The sequence below is a fragment of the Dromaius novaehollandiae genome, chromosome 3 (genome assembly GCF_036370855.1).
Source record: "Dromaius novaehollandiae isolate bDroNov1 chromosome 3, bDroNov1.hap1, whole genome shotgun sequence".
Lineage (NCBI taxonomy): Eukaryota > Metazoa > Chordata > Aves > Casuariiformes > Dromaiidae > Dromaius > Dromaius novaehollandiae.
The window spans coordinates 112,159,814-112,177,336 of NC_088100.1; the positions used below are offsets into that span (position 1 = coordinate 112,159,814).

The 17,523-nt window shown below is 48.5% G+C and overlaps 1 protein-coding gene across 12 annotated transcripts in view; it reads left to right on the forward strand.

Moving 5' to 3' along the window:
• The first annotated feature begins 7,664 nt into the window (after positions 1 to 7,664).
• The window catches only part of TTBK1 (tau tubulin kinase 1), a 121,027-nt gene continuing 111,168 nt past the window's right edge, over positions 7,665 to 17,523 (forward strand). For 5 of the 12 annotated variants that reach the window (XM_064509816.1, XM_064509827.1, XM_064509823.1 and 2 more), the window contains exons 1-2: positions 8,228 to 8,342; positions 15,631 to 15,770. The gene's annotated coding sequence lies outside the window, so the exon portion shown is untranslated. The other 7 variants (XM_064509821.1, XM_064509819.1, XM_064509818.1 and 4 more) reach the window with 7 other exon arrangements.

Consider the following 17,523-nt stretch of genomic DNA (forward strand, 5'->3'; position numbering starts at 1 on the left):
GCCTCCCGCGCGGGGAAGGAGTGCCCCGGCCCGGCCCCGGGAACACCCCCGCCTCCCGCACGGCCCTGGGAGCACCCCCAACACCTACCCGGGCGCATCCCTGCACCCGCACTGAGACCCCCCCCCCGGTCACCCACACGGCCCTGGGAGCGTCCCTGGCATCCAGAGGGACACCCCTGTGCTCACACGGCCCTGGGAACACTGCAGCACCTGCACAAAGACAGCCCCAGCATCCGCACGGCCCTAGGAGCGCTCCTGGCACCCAGAGGGACACCCCTGCACCCACATGGCCTTGGGAACACCCTGGCACCCACTTGGCCCTGGAAACAGCTGTTGCACCCACACAGAGACACTCCTGCACCCACATGGCCTTGGGAACACCAGGCACCCAGCGGGTCACCCCTGCACCGCACGGCTCCGGGAACACTGCAGCACCCACATGTTCCCACGTAGCCCTGGATTTCCCACGTAACCCACAGCACTCACACAGGTACTCCCCAGCACCCACACGGCCCTGGTGACAACCCCCTGCACCCAGAGAGACAGCCACCCAGAGACAGCCCTTGTATCCGCATGGCCCCAGGAACAACACCCCTGCACAGACATGCACCCAGACATACACCCCCCTGCACACACCATCGCCATTACGGACACCGGCGCACAGGTACAGTCCCGCACGTCAGCACATACAGCAGCTCCTGCCTGCACAGGCACACAAAGAGCAACGCTCAGCACACACACCCTGTCACATTAGCAACGCCCATATGTCACCATGCGCACTGACACAGCCGCATACCATAACATCCCGCTAGAGAAGCACCCCCCTGCACTGCCCTATCACGGCACTCTTTTGCACCCCGCCTTGCCAGGAGCACCGGGCAGCTGCCCAGCTTACCAATGATGCCCTAATCTCAGCACCAGGCTGGCTGAGCAACCAAATTCATCCCTGACTTTATAATGCAGCCTCTCAACAAGCAGCAGCATTTGTAACAAATGACACAGCTCTTCTCCCCTGTGCAGAGCAGGGACTTCTTTGCTGGACCAAAGAAATTAATTCTTTTAGGCAGCCCAGTCCAGCCTCTCAGCACCCAGCTTGAAAGCTCATATTCGAGTAGCAAGTTTGGGGTATCTTTAAGAAATGCCAGACTACCTGAGCACTTCCTAAATGCTAATTTAACTAATTCCCAGAACTCTTGCAGTCAAAGCACATTTCACATACAAGAGTAACAACTTTAACCTACCTTTTCAACCAAGTTCAAATCTTTCCTGGCAGTGACAGTGTTTTCTGTAAATTTTCCTATCCTAGAAATATCACCAGACATTTTATCTAAGTAAATAACACAGATTTTGTCAGGATTTGGATTTCTGGCACTTCTGATGTTTTCAGCTGTGTTTCATAGGTAGCATATGAGAATAAACATACTCTAACTTCCTTGTAAAGTCAAAGATGTTGCTACACTGCTAATATAATTCTTTATCCCTTCCCTGGCTTTTGAATGTGTATATTTCTTTTTGGGTATGAGTTATAACCAATAGCACGTGTGCCACCTTGTGCCAGATAGCAGTATGGAAAGTTGTTCTTCATTCAGTTGGTTTGCTTAAGAATTGCTCACAATTTTTCTATCAAAGATATTTTTATGAAAAAGAAAAGAACAGATTTCCAGCTGAATGCTTTCCATGAAAGAAACAAATGGATGTTTGGGGGGTTTTATCCAAAAACTCAGCATGAAATTAAATTCTTTGGGTCAAGAACCTAGTGATTTAATTTACCTAGGTTGCTGCAGACCTTGAAATCTTCCGGGAATGCTGCCATTCTCCGATTTTCTTCCATTTAAGACTGATTTTCCTTTTCTGCCACTGAGTTTTATTTCTCTCATGCTTCCCCAGACCACCCACCGCCCCCAAATTTTGACTTTTTCCTCAAAAAAAGCTATGACCATCCTCAATACAACTGTCACAATCCAGTCCTGGAGGTCACCTGGTCTCCCCATTCAGCCGGGCTGCTTGGCAGGCCAAGAACCACCCTAAATCTTTTTTCTTGCCTCCAAGAAAGCTGGGGAGAGGGGACATGAGACTCTGTGATCTGAGACTTTGTGATGCCTACTTCTCCCAGGTATGACCTTCTGGAGGTGAAGGCCAGCATCAGGTCATTGACTTTTGAGAAAAAATGGGAATTACAGCAGTTCTCATTATTAACTACAGCTCTTGAGATGGGTTCTTCCAGATTAGCTTATAAATTAGCCCTCTTTTCGGCACCAAAAAGATACAGCAACACACCTCCTGTCTAGGTGCATCCTGATCCCCATTACGCTCTTCAATGCCAGATTGTGCGACATCTGAAGGACTTTCATGCCCAAGGACTCTGAAAACAACAGGACCACGGCAGTTCAAACAGCCTTGAGCTTCTTCCTGGGGTGTCCATGTCTCAGCAACTGGATTCACAGAGGATTTATATGAGTGGGTGAGGAACAGGGATGTGGTAGATGAAAGGTTCTGGTAACTTCTGACAGGCAGGCCTCGTATGCAGTTCGGACATCTTGCAGCCAGTCTCCTGCTCAATCCCTAGGCTGGTTTTGAAAATGAAAATCACCTCTCCACTGCTTTCCTCTATCTCTGTAAAAAGGGGGTCTTTCAAAGCCTTCACATTCACTGCATAAACTCCCATTCTAACAGTTTGACAAGTAGCTCAGGAGGAGGACACAAAATAAATTGCAAAGTAAAAATTTATATTACCAAGCCATTCAGAAAAGGCAGAGTGTTGATCCTTCTACAAACACAGCTCAAGAGCCTCCCCATTAGAAAGTCTATCCTTTGCCAATTACTAGAAAACCCTGCAGTGCCTCCTCATGCACACCCATGAGGCCTGCCCCACAGGCAGTCTCCCATACCAAAGGAAACAAAAAAGGAATCAAAATGATTTCATTTTGCTCACTTTTACCTTTCCCCATCCTTTTCCTCTGTGATTGGTTTAGCAGATGGTTCTAATCTGGGTTTGCCCAATACATGGTACTGCAAAGAGATGCAAACATGCCAGGAAAGGCTGTAGCTAGATAAAAGCTGTGGGAAAAAATGTGGAATTGCTTTCTGCATTCACTGTGTTTCCATTCAGAAGACCCTCCTTGGATTATGGAGACTCCAAAGAGTTGTGGCCTCCACTGCAGAGAGAAAGTCATTCCCTGGTGTAGCCAGTCCTTTGAGATGGCCTCTGGATCCAACACCTCATTGCGCTACAAGAGATTTTAGCAGGACCACCCACTAGATAGCTGTTGTCCTGGGCAGATATCAAGGGTCTTCTGTGCAGATATCATGGCAGGCACTGATGAACCAAACCAGTGCCAAGTAAGAGTAGGGTATGGGTTTGACTGCAGATATCCTCTGTGTTGATCAGAGCTAGAGCAAAAAAAAAAAAAAAAGAAAAAAAAAAGAAAAGAAAAAAGAATGAAAGAAAGAAAATATTTCTATTCCTACTACAGCAGCATTAGTTATTGGCCTTATCTTTAATTACTGCCAAGACACACAAGACTTACTCAATGCGGTGAGCAAGCCCCCTTCCTCCAGAGTGTGAGCATAAAGCTGAACAGAGGCAGAGATATTTGCAGTATCAGGACCTGAATATAAAAAGACTAGGAAACATCTCTGATAATGTGCTCACTGGCACTGCTAAGTCCTCTGCTTGGCACCAAGTCAGCTTTCTTCTCCTCTGAAGGCTCCTTGCCACTACTGGCATGGTATTGGACTGTGGCAGTCAGCAAAAGAAGAGAAATCACTGTTTTCTCTGGGTTTGCTGTCTTGTCAGTGCTTGTCCCTCTCACTGTTGCCATTAGCCTGCCCAGGTGATCTGTTGTGCTGTCCCCAGGGTTTTCCTGCTCAAGGATGGGTTTCAAACCAAAGGGATTTCTGAGCTTTCTTTGCTATTTGTCTCCTCTCCTGCACAAGCACAGTCCACAACAGCTTTGCTCTACACTTTGTACCTGCAAGTCCTTGCTGACAAAACTGTCCATTATGCTAGCTTCCTCTTGGGCAGCACTTGGGGCTGCCTACCTGGATAGAGGACTGAAGGCTTCAGCACCAAGCCCTTCTGTCTACTCCAGCTTAGTACTTGTGCTCTGGGCTTAGACTCCACTTGCCGCAAGGGCACACTCATGGGCCAACAGTTGTTCAGGGGAAACTCAGCTAAGAAAGGTAGGAAGGCTCCAGCCTTTCACTTGACTTCCACTTTACCTTGTAAAGTGATATTGCCTTCTTCTTTGGAGTAAGGTCAGAGAGACTAGTTGCAACATAATTGTGATTGTACATGGAAAGATTTCTTCCCCAGGAGAGTAACTAAGCATGGGGAGAGGGGTGCAGGGAAGGTGTGGTCTCTCCATCCTCAAAGATCTTCCAAACTGGCCTGAACAAGACCCTGACCTAATTCTGAAGTTAGCCCTGCTTTGAGTGGGAGGCTGGATCACAGGCATCCTCATCCAGGGATCATGGAAAGCGAGCCAGTGACCCAATCATCAGGCCAAGGGCTCCACCAGCCATGGCTCAGTATTCAAGCAAGACAGACACAGAGATGGTAGCCAGGTTGAACCAAGAGGCCACATCATCAGGCAAATTTGCTCTGGTGAGGTAGGTGGAAGGTCAAACTAGGAAGTCAATCCACAGGTCAGGATCAGGTCCTATGACAGTAATCAGGCTCAGACACAGTCCAGTTATTGCTGGACAGGCCTATAGTGACAAGACAGATCCAAGGTCAAGCTGGTCCACAGGTCAGAGTCCAGATCAGCAGGCTCAGTGGCCAGGTACAGCTGTGGCTGACCTAGAGACCAGCTCAGGCATGGACTGAAGGCACAGTGCTGAGCCTAAATAGAGCTCCTCCGCCCATGGGCAGAGGATACAGGTGGAAGCCCCAGGTGAGGCTCCTCAGGTCCCCTAAGGCCTATTAGTGCATTAAGGGCCCTAGCAGTCCCTTTCCAACCCAACTATCCCACTGGGTCTGTGCTTGGTGTCCCATTAGCCCTCTTCTTCTAGATTGTGAGGACCCTGCCCTCCACCATATGGGCTTCTTCCCCCCAGCAGGTGCCCACATGTTTGCTGGCAGCAGTACATGGCATGATGGGGCTGAAGAAGTCCTCCGGCATCTCTGGCTAGGAGTCCCTCCCCAGGTGCATCCCTCCATGGGGAAAGCTCTGCCAAGCCCTTGGACATGTCTGGAAGGCAGCCTGGGAGAGCGGTGTGTCAGAGAAGATGTCCATGGCAGCAGGCAGGGTGCTGAAAGAGGGGCCTAGAGGGTTCCCAGAAGCTTGGGAGAGGGCCTTTTCAGGGGAAGACAGCTGCCCTGCCTTCTTCCTTCCTTTTGGCTGCTTCCCCCTGAGCCCTCTTGAACACAGTGCCAGGGACCAGCACTTGAGGACACCAGTGATGGGAATTTGACTTGCAGCATGGGGAGCTTATGTGGCAGCTGTCAATCATCTGTCTGTCATAGGCCAAGAATGACACAGCCCTAGGCACAAGGGTGCAATCTCCCCATGACAAGCTGTGTTACACCCTGGGAGCTAAGCTGCTGCAGGAATGGAGACTCCCTGGCGTCTCTACGGGATGTTTCCACTGAGCAAGTCCTCAACGCTGGGGGAGCATGGCCTCTTCCAGTGAATGAAGGAACATCATGAGAGTGTGGTAGTCCTGTACTCTGTGGCCTGAGTGGCTGGAAGTGGCAACAGTTATGGTGGGTCTCCCTTTGCATAGTCATGCCTGCAGGGATGTCAGTCTTTGTAGTATCTATCTCTTGTTGCGACCCCAGCCCCAGAGGGACTGCTCTAGGAGGAGAAGAGTCCTGGTTAGGAGATATGTCCCCCAAGGGACTGTCAAGATATGTGGTCTTGCAGAAGCTGGTGGGACATGCTGCACATGAGAGCAGCTGGCAACCGCCAGCTAGGGAAAGGACAATAGGTTGGGTCACTCCAGTGTGGACAAGGAGAAGGCACAGGTATGTTGCACATCTATGGTGAAGGTCCAGGAGCAGTGCTGTGCTGCTTGCAATGTGTCACACAGGGGAGTGCACATCTACAATATGGGCATGGGATAATGCACATGCACGCTTTGGGGCACAGGTACAACGCACATCTGGGGATGTGGGAGATTAGCAGTGCACACCTTCAATGAAAGGGAATGAGAAAGAGCACAACCACAGTGCACAGCACAGGAATGGGCACATTTGCAGCGTGGGAGCACAGGAGAGCACACACCTGGCATGTGTGGCATGTGACTGCATGCCTGGCATGTGACATGCTGCTTGTAGGAGTGGCATACTTATCTGCAGTCTGAGGTGCAGGGTCATAAGTACAGTGTGAGTATCTGCGCGTTGGCGCATGGAGGATGGCACATCTCTGGTGTGGTGTGTATGTCTGGGTAGCAACAGGGGACTGCCCAGCTGTGGGGGGTGGGCAGAAGCAGTGCCACGTCTGTAACACAGTACTAAGCTGCAGTACCCCACTGCAGGTGCAGTGGCCTATTGCAGGTGTGTAGCAGAAGTTGCAGTGCACACATCTGCAGTTCGAGGCACAGAGGGGCAGTAGACAGCTGTGTGTAGACCATGAGAGTGTCCAGCTGTGGCCAGGCAGACATGTGCTGGGCACCCATCTGCAAAGACTGCAGTGCCACGTACAGCTGCATGCAAGGCAGAGGTACAGTGCTCAACTGCACGCAGGAACAAGGTCTATTGTTCCTGTGCAGTGCACTGCCCATTTCTTTGTGTGCGGTGACAGTTTCGGTGGCACTAGTCCTGATGTGGTGCTGTGCCCAGCCCTGGGCTGCTGGGCCTGTTTCCAGCCCTGGCAGTGCAAGATCCAGCGTGTGCATATGAGGCCAGTGCTAGCCCTGGAGGTGCAATGTCCAATCCCGTGCTGGTGGTGCTGATCCTGTCACCAGTGCAGTGCCCAGCCTAGACAATGCCGATGCTGACATGGTGCAGTGTCTGGCCCCACGCTGGTTGTGCCGGCACTGGTCCCGGTCCCAGAGCAATGGAGTAAAAAGCCCCAGGCCACTATGGATGGAGTTCCTGGAGCCGGTTTAACTGCCAGCTCAGAGCAGTGCCCAGCCACACGCTGGGGATGGTGCCAGGTCCAGTGCAATACAGTGTCCTAGGCAGATGGGGCCGGTCCTGATGTTGGTCCCAGTAGTGCAGTGCCCATGTCCATGCCAAAGGTGCTGGTGCTAGTCCCAGGCCCAGTGCAACATGTTAGTTCCAGTCAAAGTGCAGTGCCCAGTCCTGTAAAGATGGGGCCAGCGCTGGTCCCAGTCCCAGTGCAGTGTGCAGCCCTCTGCCACTGCTGCTGGTCCCAATGCGTTGCAGTGCCCATGGCCCTGCAGATGCCGGTGCTGGTGCTGCAGGTGCTGGTCCCAGCGCAGCGCAGAGACAAGCCCCGTGGCAGCGCCAGTTCCAGTGGGTGCCCATGGCCAGGCTGCTGGTGCCAGTGCTGGCAGCACACTGCCCAGCCTGGTGCCAGCGGTGCCAGTCGCAGCACGGTGCACTGCCCAGCCCTGCAGCAGTACACCGGGATTGCGGCAGTGCAGAGCGTTGCTCCCGGCGCTGCCCGGGATCGCGGCGCGGGTCGCAGGCCCGGCGCGGCGGCCGTCCCCTCGCCGTGGCGGCGGCGGCGGCGGGGCGGGCCCGGGGCGGGCCCGGCCGGGCGGGGGCGGCCCGCAGGTGATGTCAGGCTGATGCTGGCGGTGCGGCGCGCGGTGCATTGTGGGCGAATCCCGCCGCCCGCCGCGGCTCCGAGGGGGAGGATGCGCCCGAGGCCGGCCCTCCCCCGCCCCGCAGCCGCAGCCGCAGCGCGTCGGGCCGGCGGCACCGAGCCCGGCGAGTGGCACTGAGGGCGCGGGGCATGCGCTGCCCACGCCGGCCTCAGCGGGAGGCGGCAGCGGCGGGGCAAGGTGAGCCGCGCCGGGGCCGGCCGCGCCGGCCGTTGGCGACCGTTGGCGGGGAAGGGGTGTCCCGCGGGCGGTCGCAGGGGCGTCTCGCAGGCGGTCGCGGGGCTGGGGGGTTGCGGGCCGCGCCGGCCGCGCCGCGCTGCTCGGGGCTGCACGCGGGGCATTTTGGGAACTGTAGTTCGCCCCCGCCCGGGGCCAGCGGCGAAGGGGGATGGGGCCTGCGCCAACTACTCGGGCTCCCAGGATGCCCCGGGAGCTGGGCGGGCCCGAAGCGGAGCGACGGGCCGGCGTCGCCAATGAGAAGCCGGGCCGGGGTGGGGCGAACCATCTGCCGAGAGGGGCTGGGGGGCGGGGGATGGCGTGCCGGCAGCTGCAGTGCAGGGGCGGACGCGGCCACCTCTTCGGCGGGGGAGGCGGGGCGGCCCGAGGTGAGGGGCCGGACCGGGGAGCCCGGGGGCGGCGGGGGCTTCTCGCGGCTCAGTGCCTTGTAGCTGCGCTGGCTGCGGGCGAGCAGGTGCTGGGCTGCAGGCGAGGCCCCGTGGAGGCGCCTGGGCGGGGAGGGGCCGCGGGCAGGGCGGGCCGCGGTGGGGGCTGCTGCCCCACTGCGGCCCGGGCGGTGGGAACGCCGCGAGGGGCCGGATCCACGGGGAGACACTCGCCCGCACCTCCGCCGTGGCCCTGGGCTGCCGTGCTGCTCTCCCGCCGCCTCAGGCAGCGTCAGGGTGGACCAGCGTGGGAGGCAGCCCAGCGGTTTCCCGGCCTCGTCCGGATGATGCTGAGGAGCGCAGGAGCCTGTCGGGCGGTGGCCGGGGTGGTGGCGGCGCAGGCGATGCGTGGCAGACCGCAGGGACAGCCTCGCCCAACCATCCAGCGCGCATCAGCGGGCCGTGGCATCACTTGGGGGCTCGGCCTCGAAGTTTATGGGCGAAGCAGCCCGCGCGCAGAGGGCATTAGCAAGGCGCTGCACCAGTTGGCGGGGCCACGACCTGCTGTGTTAGGCAGGTAAATGTACAGAATATGTCACTTTTTGCAGCAAGGCCAGGCCCTACATGAGGTAATGAGCGTTCCTTGGTGTATCCATCGGTGCCTCCTTTATGTTTAATTGAATGCTGGGAAAATAGACCGTTTTGCTGGGGCTTTTGGGAAGGGAGTTTTTTCATTGTATTATCTTGGGATGACTTTCTGACGCTTGGGTTTGGGGATGGATACTGAGAGTTTCTCTTCATTAGCATTCTTAGGGTAGGAGTTGTTATTGCTTCAAGAGTAGCAGTGTTTTCTGCAGATTTTTAGGCTGAAGTCTCATACCATTGTATTTTGATTGTTCATACTGTCCAAATTTGTGTTGGTGGATGTGACTCCAGTCATTATGCTTTCCCTACATACAGGGAGAGAAGGTATCCAATAATCTGGGTCTAACTCGCTGAGAACTGTCAAGATGAACATCATGACCTTGAAGTGGATCTGGTAGTTAACAAGGAACCAAAATGCTACATGAGGCACTGGAGTGACAGTGTTGCTGATTCAGTCAGCTGCTGAGCTCAAGATCCCTAGCATTTTGAGGGGTGATTTGTGTACTTGTTTGTTGGTGTGGTATTTTTGAGCACTCTGGACCAGCTGTATAATAAATTGTTTGCTCTATAGTTTTGAATTTCCTTAGGCTTCCAAGGAGAAAGTATAATTTGATTGACAGAAGAAAAGGTTTCTTAATTTTACTGTAACACATGAATTTTTTAATATTTTTGTATTGTCACTGAAAATGCTACCCTTTAACAACAAACTTCCGTAGTGAATCACAGCAGAGATTTTGAGTATGAGATAACTTTTATCTTTGTATGACTGAAATTTAATTACGTGTTGTATGTGAGATGAGGTGTGCTACTTGCTACCTCCACACTAATACTTAGGGGTACTGTGCCTGTATAGATGCTGTGACTAAAGAGCAGTGTGCATCGGTACTGTTTCAGTAGTCATTACCACATTTCAGTCAATTAGCTTCTTTTGAGACTATTTCTCAGTATTATAGGGGACTTTTCTTAGGATTCTTGTGTGCCTGTGATCATCCAACTCATAGCAAGTATTCTCATGCTGATGCCTCTGAGATGCGAGCTCAGAAACTTTTGAGATGTGATGTTTATTGGCTTATGTCATGTTCACCCATGTTACTTTTGTGTTCTGCATGCTTTTGCATGCTTTATGATAGATCGTATTCATTCAGGAAAGGGCAGAGTTCATCTTCTCTGTCTGAAGAAAAAAATCCTGGGGAATTACCATCCCCTTGTATGTCGGTTTTTATCAGGATCAGTCTCAGGCATACCTGCCTCATCTGTTTTCTTGGAATAGTTAGTACGAGGAAAGTTAGATCCCTATAAATGTTCTTGGGCTTCCAAAATAAAGTGTGTCTGGTGAAGGAAATCTATTTCAAGAGCTCCCAAGACTATGTCAATGAAGTGTCCCCTTCCCCCCACAGATCATGTATTTGTTCCCCTGCCCTGTAACCCCAGCATTTTTTGGTGCTGGATGAAAGTGCAGTGGTATAGCCAAGTGTATCTCTATGCTGCAACAAGCAGCCTGGAGCTCTCCTCTAAGGCAGGCTGTTGGTACTCAATGTTTTCCAGAGAAGGAGTGATCAAACATATTCAGGAAGAGCTGTACCCCTCTTTCTTATTTATCTTTAGCCTTGGAATCCCTTCATGCTGTTTCTTGCCTTTTCCTACAGAAAGATTGCCACATCACTTTATAGCCCACTACATAGCCCATTGCTCTCTCATGGGTTTTGCTATGGGCTCTCCTTTCCGGTTGTCCTGCCAGTTTTCCACCTTGGTCTTATGTATCTGTGTGTGAGGTCCAGATAAACTGTGCAGGAACAGCTGTCCTTCCAAGGAAGGACCTAGGTAAGATTTATCTGCTAGAGCTTCATGTTGACCTTCCAATCACATTGGTTCACTTTAGAAACAGTCAACGGAGCAGAAGACAGAAAATAGGCCCTCATAGGGCAACATATTTTTACAGAGTCTACAAGGGGTTTGTAAACTGTTCCCTCATTTTTTAGGGTTTATTGGGTTTGTTGGCATCTCCTCCCCTGAATGTTGTAAGGCGCAGCCCAAGATTTGCTGGAGTGATTGCAGAAGCATCAGCTATTGAGCTGTCCATTGTACAAAAGGAAGTTTAAGCTCGGCTGGTTTACTGAAGAAAATACAGAATAGGCACAATTAGTGCTTCCCTCCCCTCATCTCTCAAAAACCCGAAGAGCAGTTATTTCCCCTGAAACCTCCTGAAATGTCTTTTTGAGACATGATCCGATTGGAAGAACTGTGAAGATTGCTTAGGGAGGGAGAACTGAGAAAGGCCAGCAAGGAGGTTTTCCTCCCTAGAACAGAGGAAAAATATGAGACTATTGTATGTTTGTTGAAGCCTTAGGAAAGAAAGGTGGGAGGTGAAGGAGATGATGTGATTTATATGTTATGCCCTTGATCCCTAATTGAGACCTCCTTGACTGTAAGAGTCTCACCAGATGCAAACTGGGCAATGGCAGTCCTCATCCAGGTCATGCAAGACCAACTCTTAATGTTCTCCACAACAGTGGCTGCAAATAGCCTATGTATCACACTGTTGAGACCCACGACTGTTACCTCGGAAAATGTGGGAAATCATCTAACATTAACTGTCCAATCTGGAACTCAATGTATATCAACTGTTGTTTTACAGATGAACTATTCAGCTTCTTGGAGATCAGCAGATAAGTCAGTATATTGGGCTTAATGGGAAAAAAAAAAGTCACCAGAGCAGCTTTTTTTCATCGGACTCGCAATTCCTTTTCACCTTATCCAATTCCATATTGTTTTCCATTAAGTCTTCTTCACTACTCAAGAGCTGTTTAAAGAGCTGTTTACATAGGAAAGGGTCTTTTTGTAGTTGAGAAGGGAGATGTTGGCAGTCTGATGCACTGTGGGTGTGATCAAGTAAGATGTGCTTGGAAGCCCTTTCCTTTTTGTGTCAAGCCTTGTCTGTAATTTGCTGAATGGTATGAAAGGAACAAACAGCAGATCATGGGCTGACACATGATACTCCAGCCATATGGGTACAACGGTGAGCAGAGATAATGCTTGTGGTTGCAGAATTTTTTTCGCTGCAGAGAAATAGGGAAGCCCAGCCATAAAAAGGGGTTTAGTTTCAGAAGTGAGAGGTGGAAGTACAGCAAGGTAGATTCCTTACCATCCGTGGGATAGGAAATGTTACAAGGCTCGCCATCGGTCCAGAGGCTATACATATATGAGCCTTTGGTGGCTAGACGATCAGATATAAAAAGATAGTTAGCAAAACAGGTAAGTCGATCCCCAGTGAAAAGAGCTCAATTAGTCTGTAAACCTGACCGGTCAGGCCAAAAGCCCATATTGCTTCAGTCCTTTCTCTAACAGTGACCAAGCAATGATGCTTAAGGAAAGATTAAGAGGACGTACATAGTATAATTTTCTTAGTTACACCCTTCTTGTTTTTGTAGTCTGCAGTTTTTCGGTCTTTTTATCTGTTAGCCTGAATAACTTTGTGTGTGTATACAAGGTTTGTCATTCCATTGGCAATAGCACTCTGTTGTGAAACTTAACTGTATGTTCCTATTTGTCTTCCCCTGTTTTAACTGGATATTTGTCTGAGAGAAACTTTGGTTTTATCCTGTGACATACTAATTTTTAAGGGCCTTTGGTCTGCTACCATGCCAGAAGGTTTTGGCTATCTAGATATACTGTTTATTAGTGAGATGACCCTTATCTGCATGCTTGTTGAATCTGCCTAAAAACACCCGGTTCTTCCTAATAGGTCTATGAAGTATGACTTCTCCCATCTGTCTGCCAGTTTTATTTTTAATTTTAATTTCTCTGAACATGTCTGGTGCAGAAGTAAGACTTTCTTATTTTCCAGATCATCTGCAGAGCTCTTTAAAATAAAGAACAAGGAAAAAATCCTTTGCATCTTCCCTTATCTTTTCTCTGTGCAGTCTTTCTATTCCTTGTTCATCTGCCATCCAGTAGACTCTCTGACTGGTGTCTGGTCTGATATGTGTGAAAAAAACTGTAGTTTTTATATCTTTAGTGATTTGCTCCATCTCTTTATTTTTTCTTGATGATTTTATTTGTGAGTTGGAAGAACTTGTGCTGTTTTCTGTTTTCTTCTTTTGCATTGCCTCTTCTATTTTAAAAAGACTTTGGTTTGTACAAGAACTCAATTAGAATTAAAATCAAGCAATTTAAAAGGACCAAGGAGAAGTTGATCTGGCTAAAGATAGGTCTTTTTGGTAGGTGGTGTACTTCTGCTCTGACTGCAGTAGAGTGTCAATGAAGTAGAGTGTCTAAGCAACAGCTTTGCTCCCCATGCAAGCAGTTTATTCTCTTGGCTGCTCTTTTTAATGTCCTTTATATAGTATTTAACCATCAATGCTGTAGCAGATTATCCTTTTCCCAGAAAATATTCTGAGTTTGAGGATATTGTTGTTAATATTACAGAATGCTTCTCAGGAATATTTCAAATCTTTTCTTCCTAAAGAAGAAGCCAGGTATTGCTTTTTCTCTCAAAAATTAATGACTAGCTGCTTCTAGTTACTGTTTAAAATTTCATCTTGGTCCCGTGTCCTGATCTCCATGAGAAAATTAAAGTTACCCACTGTTGCACATTTCGTAACCTCACAGCCTCTCTGTTCTCCCTCAATAAATCACAGTTGCTGTACTATTCTGGTCAGATGGTCAATGGTGTAGCTCTACTACTACATTCTTCCACTTAGGCTTGATACAATTCATTTATCTATCTCATCGGAGTCTTTTTTTTCCGCTTCGGTATGTAGTGCTGTTCTTCTCACTTGTTTGAACTGGTCTTTTTTTTATCTACTTTGTACCCTGGAAGGCCAGAGAATGCAATCCTTTTATCAAGTTCCTGAGGTACCTATTGCTTAAATATTCTTGCTTGAATCTGTGTTTTCTAGTTCACCCATCTTACTTCTGAAGCCTCTTTCTGTACAAACATGCAGGCATGTCTGCATTTGTTCATTTTGGGGGATCCCATTTAAATACTGCATACCACTGAAAGCACCCTTGGCTTTTTTTTTTCCTTCTAAAATTCCTTCCTATTTTTTTTCTATCCTGCATCAGAAATTACAGAATTTGGGATTTCATCCAGGTTATCATTCTTGGCCTTTGTATCACTGGAAACCATATGGAGCATGCTTGCCAGCTGCTCCCTGGTGCAATATAAAAATGGCTGTGCTGGATTAGACCACAGAACGCGTTATCCTGTCTGTGACTGTGACCAGCATTGAATGCCTGGGGGGAGCGTGAGTTTAGAGGCAGTGGGGTGGTGCCATTTTCTAGAAGTTCTTTCTCAGCTCCCAGTCATTTTCAGTTCAGTGACTTGGTGCCAGAGATTTTTGCCTTTGTATTCAGTTGTCCTCCATTGGTTGCGGGAGGGGGGTTGTTGGTTGGCTGTTTTTCTCCTATGTATTTGTCCAGTTGCTTTTTGGCCCAGTGTAAAGATTAGTCTTCACAGTGTCAAATAGCAGGGTGTTGCACAGCTGTACTATGCTTTGCATTTGTTTCAAACCTGCCACCCACTAGAGTTGCCTGGTGCCATTTGTTTAATGCATTGAAAGGAGCAATGAATGCTGAACTTACTTGAGGGGGGAAATGATTGAGGTCTATACAACCAGTTCTTCTTGAGAATCTGTTTTCCAATATTCTCTGTGCCACTTTCATACCTGACTAGCAGGTCTCCATGCTGTCCTCTCACCTCACAAACTCAGCTTTCTAAATGTCTGTTTACTGAGCCATCACTGCAGCTTTCCTCTTCCTCCCTTCTCCCAAATGGGAGTTCTTGTTGCAAGAGTGTGGCTTACCATCATCTGGTGAGAAGGTTTCACCAATAAGACCATTGCTAGTCAGCTTAAAGCCGTATTGCCACATGATGTTTTCCCCTCCTTGGCATCGCTGATAGTCTGAAGTTCCTCTTCCTCCCTCCCCAACACCCTGAATTGTTGCAGCTCATCCATCCCTAACCTGAAAAAGCAATACTTTGTTTCTGAGGACTGAGGTGCGTGTGTGCATGAACATTTGTTCAGAGGTACATAGCTGAACATGCAGCATTTGAAGCAGACTGTAACTGTCTCACCTTTCTGCTGGACTGCTGCCTGCTTTCCAGCTCCACTCTAGGCATTTTTAGAGGTAATGGGAACTGGAACGGAAAAATAAGGGGTAGTTAATTCTGTTGTTTCCCTCTTCTCTTAGCATAACTTTTTTTTGTAGTTCACTTCTGGAGTTAGGGACTGGGAACGCCATAGATTTGTTGACCTGTAGGCAAACTATCCTTTAAATTCTTGCCACTTGCTTTGCTCACTCAAACAATGGGGTTGTATAGCTGTATAGTTTTTACCTTCATGTGGGTGTCAGGCCAATGTTCCTTCTACTTGGATGCTTCATTAAGTTGTGTGGTTTGCTTCCCTCATTTTGTGAATGAGAGAGAGTTGCTTGTCACTGTGCAAAATACTGCATTCAGAAAATTGGAGTCATCTTTGGGGCAAAATTGTGCTATGACATTTAGAACTCTGTGTTTTAATTACTTGTCTTTAATTGTTTAAATAGAATCTAGATGCTTTAGAGTCTAAAATTTACCAGTTTAGGGTTTTATGAAGTAAGTTATCAAAACTAACTGGTTCCTTTAAATTTTGCTTTCCTTGAAAAGAAAAGTTGGCTTCAGGCAGAGTTACTCCCCTGCTTTGAAACAGAAGTGGCTGCATCCTGCGATCTCATGGAAGGCTGAGGGCTTCCTGCTATCAAGAGAGACGTGGAGTGCAGCTTGACAGAGGCTGAAATGGATCTGAGGTACTGCTCCTTCATTGTGCTGGCACTTGCATTTAACTGGCTCTACAATGAATCAGTTAAAGGAGCTTTAAGCCAAGGAGATAACCATAACGATAAGGAAGAATGGACTTTCTGCTGGGACAGGCCACCGAACTTTCTCATGGCGGGATCCTGGGTGCAGGAGCTCACAGGTGGCAGGGAAGAGGGGAACTGTTTCCCTTCATTGGAGGTAGTTTTTAGATTGGCTAACCAGGACCCTGAAGCTGTGGATCCAGGATCAATGTATGTTTGTAGACCTCATGGAGGAGGGACTGTAGGTAATGTGGTGTACTATTGTGCCACTGATTCTCAACCTTTATTCATTAATATCTAACAACCATCCTCCCCCATCAAAAAAGTAGGATTTATAGCAGCTAAAGCATGTCTTTTGAAAGGTGTCCAGCCTTGATCTGAAAAGAACAAGAGATCTAGTATGTATCGTCTCCCTTGTTCTAGGTGCTTTCCGTAAGGAAAAGAAAACTGCCATGAAAAACAAATTGGACTTGTCTAGCTTCAACTTCCAGCAGAAGATGAGCCAGACAGGAGGATCCCTTTAGTTTTGTAAATTTTCTCCATAGGGAGATACTTCTACACTAAATTAATTTGCCTCTCGTTTGCCTTTTTGATGAGATACATACACTTTAAAGAGTTTAGCTTTTTAGGTAGCTAGAAAGTCATTTTTCAGCCTTTCAGTGACCGTTAGATGTGGATGCTGGCATTATACAGTATTCCGCTCTCTCTCACCAGTGGTAGACAAGGGATAAGGACAGGATTGCCTTTCTTTTCTCTGCTTATATCTGTAGCAATGCTGTGCCTGTAAGCATGACCTATATGCCTTATTCCTAGATGCCTGAGCTTGAGTTTGGTTGTATTGAGAGGCATTTTGCATAAGATGCACTTTTTGTTTTTGCTTGACTCTTGTTTTTTCTTGATTCTTTGCTTCCTATATCTAAAGAGACCCAGAATAGTGTACTTGTATTGAGCAAAGATGAGGCTTGAGGGGCTTTGTCTTTTGAGCTAGCAGGAAAAAAGGGGTAGAAGGTGCAAATTCAAAGTGCAGGTAGTCAAGTGTTTTCTCACTCTCACAATAGCTAGTATGAGGGAAATGTCAGGGAGCATTTGGGTTCTAAGCCTCAGGGCTATCTGATGGCTTTGGTCTTTGCAGCCTATATGCAAGTTTTCTGCCAGCTCAGGAGCTGATATTTTTAGTGCAGTTGCTGGTTTTTGCCAAAATTTTTTTTTTTTTTTTTTTGCTACTGCTATCTGTGTTTCTCGTGATGAAATGATTTCTCTTCCTTTCCCCGCCACCACTACCTCCCCACCCTGACCATCCTTGCCTGGATTTGAAGTAGCCATTGTTCTGTCTGTGGAGTATCATTAAAAATGTTCTCTGGTAGCCAGCGTACTGTGGCACGTTGAGCATAGAATGCATAATTACCCTTTTCAGGTTGAGATCAGTTTGAAAAATTGTAAGCGCTTGCCCACTCAGGTACCTAATGTAGTTTTCCGTGAGTTTAATACAGTTATGAACAGAATTGAAACCCTATGTCATATTTTCATGTAAAAAAATCTCATTTTAGATAGCAGTAGTGTCTGATTTATGCTGCCTTTTTAATAGAAACAAATTCGAACCATCTGTGTTCTGTAATAGGAAATTCTCAGTATCCAGTTAGCTAGTACAGCTCTGGCAAATTAAAGATCACAATAAATATATGTATTATAACAATGAGTTTGT